The 5,763-nt window shown below is 41.4% G+C and overlaps 1 long non-coding RNA gene across 1 annotated transcript; it reads left to right on the forward strand.

The window, feature by feature from the left end:
• The first annotated feature begins 1,026 nt into the window (after nucleotides 1–1,026).
• On the forward strand, nucleotides 1,027–2,351 carry LOC123075984 (uncharacterized). The gene is made up of 3 exons (XR_006436247.1): nucleotides 1,027–1,087; nucleotides 1,204–1,302; nucleotides 2,160–2,351. It is a non-coding gene; the product is annotated as an uncharacterized lncRNA (long non-coding RNA).
• The last annotated feature ends 3,412 nt before the right edge of the window (nucleotides 2,352–5,763 follow it).

Consider the following 5,763-nt stretch of genomic DNA (forward strand, 5'->3'; position numbering starts at 1 on the left):
GCGTCCAGGCGACGCGGGCTCCCTCGCGCCGGCGTCTGCCGTCGCTCGCTCGCCCGCACCGGTGGCCGGCCAAGAGCTGGAGACGGAGGGGAGGCGGCTGATCCGGCCGGCCAGGAGCTGGGGAAGGAGGGAAGGCGGCGGATCCGGCGAAGATCGGCGGCGAGGAGGGGAGGAGCGGCGAGGAGGGAGGCTGGGGCGGCTCGGGATCGAGGGGATGAGGTGGATCCTGTCGAGGAGTCTCGGATCGGGTGCGATCCTGTCGAGGCGCCTCGGGATCCCCTGGGTCGGGCCGACTGTAGTTCAGAAGTTCAGGAGGGCCCTGTTGGGCCCTTATAGGGGCTGCTATGATCCAAATAACTATTCTAATCCTGGAATTAGAATAGTGCTGTCCTATATATAGACACACACACACATTCGTCAACAGTACAAATACAAGGTACATACTATATACAAAAGCTACGTAATATTGTCTGAGATGATATGCCGGCTCAGCCTTTCGGAGGTGCTCATAAGGGTAGGGTGTGCGTGTCTAAGGGTGAGTCGCCCTAAGGGTGAGTGTATGCGCGTATATGTGAGCACTTGTGTCTGTACTGATGTTAAAAAAACAGATATGAGATTATTGTACCCACATTATACCCTACCCATTGCCATCCTTGATTCTTTTGAAGGATTAAGCTATTCTTCTTTGCCATCCTGAATGTAGATAGACGTAATATCATAGCATTAAAAGGATACCATCGTCCAAGATATAGATCGATATAATAGCATTAAATGGATACCATCGTTGTAGATATAGATAGATATAATAACATTAAATTGATACCATCGTCGTAGATATTAGATATATATAATAACATTAAATGGATACCATATAAAATTAAGGAAAATGATATGGTCTGATTTTTATATATTTGAGTTAACCAAGACTAAATGTTCTCTAGCTACAAATCTATAAGATACCATCATGTATGCATCTTGACGCCCAAACAGAAACGAGAATCAGAAGTTTGAGCCTGCCTTATGAAGGGGAAAGCTCTTCTTCTTTGCCTTACGGTGCTTGTCCTTCTAGGAGATTCAACTCATGCTCGTAAGAAATCAATCTCCATGTCCCAATATATGTGTCTCTTATCCCTCCAAGCGGAGTACAACTGCACAAGTTTCTTAGTGTGGATTTCTCTTACTGACGTTTGTTCTTGTCCACAGGGTGCTATGAAAAGCGTGCTTACTGGATACCTTTGTATTGCCTAGACGAAAATTTCTGCCAGAACAAATGCGTGAAGAAGTTCGGAAAGCTCGTGAAAGGTTCTTATTGTAAAATGACTGGATTTTTCATAGTCTCCTGTTTATGTACGTTCTGTGATTCGTGACTATATCGAGTTAGACTTTTCCATCATGCCAAATCATGAAAAATGATGTCCACTAATAAAACATTATGGTGACATGCATGTGATATTCTATTTGATTTTATTTTGCCGTTCATAATCTTATGGAGTGTATGCATCGCATGGAGTTTCATAACCATATACAACACGTACGAACCAAGTGTATTGCACAGGTAGTCCTTGTCGTGGAGTGGGTAGTGCAGAGGCAAGGACGCATCATGGCAACCGTCCCAATGTTTAACTAGATCGGCAACGCGCCTTGGCACGAGGGTGCCGGTCCAACCGATATGGCCAAGCGGTGGAAGATCAAACCGCATGATGCTTCAGTAGGAATCAAGTTTAGCACATGTAAAACGTCAACAACCGATTTTCTGATTCAAGGGAAAGAATAAACATTCCAGAAGAGTAACATCATCGAGTTCAACAATATCATGAGATTGTAAAAATTAACCCGCCTCAGAAGTAGCGCAACATCAAGTTCAATGTAGTCATGATATTACAAAAACTAATTTGCTCACATTAAGTTTAGTTTTACGAGCAGGAACATAAGAGAGCAAAAGCCACCACAGCGGCAATGGAGGCAATACAACTATGAAGTCATAGTTAGGCATAGATAGCTTGGTTCAACTGCCTCCGTGAGTGCTATTCCATATGAATTTGGTGTGAATAGTTTCTAAGATAGATGACCACATAATGGTTTTGTATAGAAAATGCACTTTTGATTTCCTTCTAAAGCGTATGTATAGTGAGCGATGGTTTCCCCTTCTAATCTTGAAGGCGGTCACCTTCGCCAACGGATGGATCAAGGCGCCCCTCATCCGCTAAGCTCCGGTCGAGCTCTCCTCCTCCACCTTACAGCGAGAGACATGACTTGCTTCCATTCTATAGAGATTGTTGTAAAGCTGTATGTAATTCATTTCTTCAGAGATCTTGATATAGTGGAGTCACCAGCTACTCTGCATTCATGACTGCATGTGCTTCTGCATTAAACTGAAGGCCCTGGCATTTGTTAACCTAGTGAGCACTTCCCACAGTTCAAGATCAATCAATCAAGAATTTGGGGGAAAAGTTAGAATGGCAGCGATACCAGCAGCTACGAATTTCAACAGGGAAGCAAGAATCTACACATAAGAGGTCACAGATATGGCAATTTTGCTCAATTGCTTCATTTGTAATAGAACACAAGAGGTTTACAGTTATACAACTCTGGCCAGTTCTGATGAATAGATGTACATTAGATGCTTTAAGGTCCAAGTTTTTCTGGTTGGGGCACTGAATACTCACAGAATGATAGAAAGAAGAGAAATTGCATAGTGTCTTTGTTTCTTATGTTCTAGGTCTAATTGACAGTTCAGTGATTGTTAGGTCAAACCGTACCAGTAACTATTCTAGTTACCAAGTCATAACCTTCTAGTATCACTCTAATGTTGCACTTTGCTACTCGAAAGGTCAAAAGAACAAGGGAATCAAACTGCAAGTAAACATACCTCTCCTCTTTCTCTTCCATCAGTTCCTTCCAAATCCATTGCAACGGTACAGGCTCGACACTAACACAGCGTGCCATCCAGATGCCTTTGGTAGTTTGGCTCCTAGAGATACAAATATACTATTAAATCTAAGGGTGTACTACACTTGAAAGCACAATTTCATGATAAGAGAAGCGAAAAAATGAAAGAAATATTTGTAAATAAAATTGAGTATACCTTCCCCTGATCACATCCATCTCCCTAAAATTAGTCCCAAAGAGTTGGTTCAACAATGTACTCTTTCCTGCTCAAAATAGGAAGTATGATTAATCTTATGTCAACTAAATTCTGAACTACGTACTGTCGATTTGTGATAAAGGGCAGGAAATCCACAACTCACACATATCATCCAAGAATACATGTTTAAGTTCAGTATTATACTATCAATGAAATCATGAAAATACGGACGCGGGGTTTTGGCTCCTAGGTGTATATGCACCCATTGTCTAAATACACATTCCGGAAAGTTGAAAAATTCAAACTGTGTATTTAGACAATGGGTGCATATACACCTAGGAGCCATAGCCAATTACCGTATACTGCGTTGCTCCTCCTATATATACAACTTACCGGCCAAAACCAAAACACACCGAAACAAGCTAGGATTTTACCTCATGTCGCAACGTGCATAGTATACTCCATCTCGAAGGCCGACGTGTATCGGCGAGCGGTAGAGCATGTCTCAGGAACCTCCCGTCCTTCTAATCCTGCACTGGGGAGGATGATCTTCACAACTGCTACGCGTGGCTGCTTAAGTTCGTCAGCACGGGTCATCTTCCATCCAAGTTGGATGTCGTTGCGTACCGACATTTGCAACGCAGTCTACTTTGACCAGTCACCAACGTCATCGTCAACAACATAGCTTCTGCAGGAACCATGGCTACAAATGAACAATACATGCATCATGATGTGATCATCTCTGTAACTATGTTTGCTGTTGAATGTGTGATACTGTTGTTTTCTTCATCTAGTATGCTAGAGCTATGCATGTTAATTACTATTCAATTCATGAATTATTTGCTGGAATTAATAATAAATTTTTCTAGTTAAACAACAATCCAAAAACCAAATTATTTGCTGGAATTAATAATAAATTTGTTGATACATTGAGGCCGGATAAGTTTACAAGTGTGCACTTAAGAGGTGCCAAGTGATTTCCACACTCTGGCTTACTACTCTGAAAGTTACCATGTAGCACTGGCATGCCAGAGTGAATCTCTGATGAAGATCAGACAAAAATCGTTCTGTAGTTGAAGAAGATCATGACTTACAATGCATTCTAAAGGAACTTGAACTCTGATTTACTTGACAAATTCGTGGCTTGGTGCATGCTACAAAGCTCCCTCCTTTCATGGAGGAGTGTTGCCACTCCATACCATAAGAGACATGATAATCCAGTTGAAATCTGATAGCATATGTTGATATTGAGGAGAAAGATGGAGCTAACAACAGTACTGAGAAAGCAGAAGAGGTTCAACCTAGCGCCAATATGGCGCAGAGATACCCACAAAATAGGAACAGAGAGAAGAACATGCCTATTCTCCATAAGCCTATCAAGACTACTACCTTCAAGAAGAAGAAGATGAACAAGGTTGAGCTAGAGTTCTATGCTTGTAAAATGCTTGGACACTTTCCGAAGGAAGGCCTAGAATGTGTAGATCGCAGAGAGAAAACGGGCTCTTAGAATGTCAACATGGTCACCTCTAGAAATACTAATGGTTACGATAATTTACCTATTGCTCTTTTAGTATTTCGATCATCATCTTGGTGGATTGATTCACGTGCTAGCGTTCGTTGATGTCTCTTTGTTAAGTTCTAATCAGGTCGCATGTGGTTCTTTTGTCCTTATGGGTAATTGATTGATGCTTATGTTCATCACATTGGTGCGGTGGATCTAAAGTTCACTTTGGTGAAGATCATGCGGCCAAAGAATGTGAAACATCTCCCTTCTATGAACCAAAATCTAGTCAGTGGCTCCCTTCTATGTAGAGATGGGTTCAAGGTAGTTTTAGAATCAAATCTACACCTACCTATACTATTAGAGGCTCCCTAGAAGTTGCAACATTAATTTTAAGTTAGGGTGGTTCATCTAGTGGGACTGAGTTATTACGGTGTAGATTAGCCTAAATCCTTAGAATTTATCATGTTACATTATTTCTGCAAAAAAAACACGACTTGACCCAAACTACATGTATTTACATGAAGAACAAAATATCAATAGTTGATCCATATAAACGATTACCAAATTCATGAAAAATTACCTGGAAAATAAACACTTCACAAGAATTTTTTTAAAGGATGTTAAATGGATACCATCCTAAAGATAGAACCATTCTTAAAGATAGAACTATTAAAGAAAATTATGGACAGTGATATGCTCAGATCTGTCTAGACTTAATTGAGTTAGATATATAATCAGGTAAGGTTCTGTACACCCAAACAGAGAGGACAAGAACTTTGTGTCTAGTCAGATGGAAGGGAAGGTGATTCTTCTTTGCCTTATGTTTATTGTGCAGCTCAAGGTTCAGGAGAGAAAGTAAACATATGTAGGGAAAGGGAGATCGATTTCGTACCAACATGAATGGAGTTTCCGAGCTGCACATCACCATGAGGCAAAGAAGAATCGCCTTCCCTTCCATAGGACTAGACACAAAATTCTTCTTCTCCTCTATGTTTGGGTGTACAGATTATATCTTTATATATAGATTTGAAGCTAGAGAACATTTACTAGCGCCTTCACTCAATAAGACCGGACAGATCTGTCTTTCGTGCTCCGGATCCGGTCATGTCGGCCCTTGGGTCGATAGGCTTGGACAGGGCTATCGTTAGCCAGCGGGTAGTCAGTGGTGGTGTGC

Source organism: Triticum aestivum, chromosome 3D (assembly GCF_018294505.1).
Source record: "Triticum aestivum cultivar Chinese Spring chromosome 3D, IWGSC CS RefSeq v2.1, whole genome shotgun sequence".
In the NCBI taxonomy this organism is placed as follows: Eukaryota; Viridiplantae; Streptophyta; class Magnoliopsida; order Poales; family Poaceae; genus Triticum; species Triticum aestivum.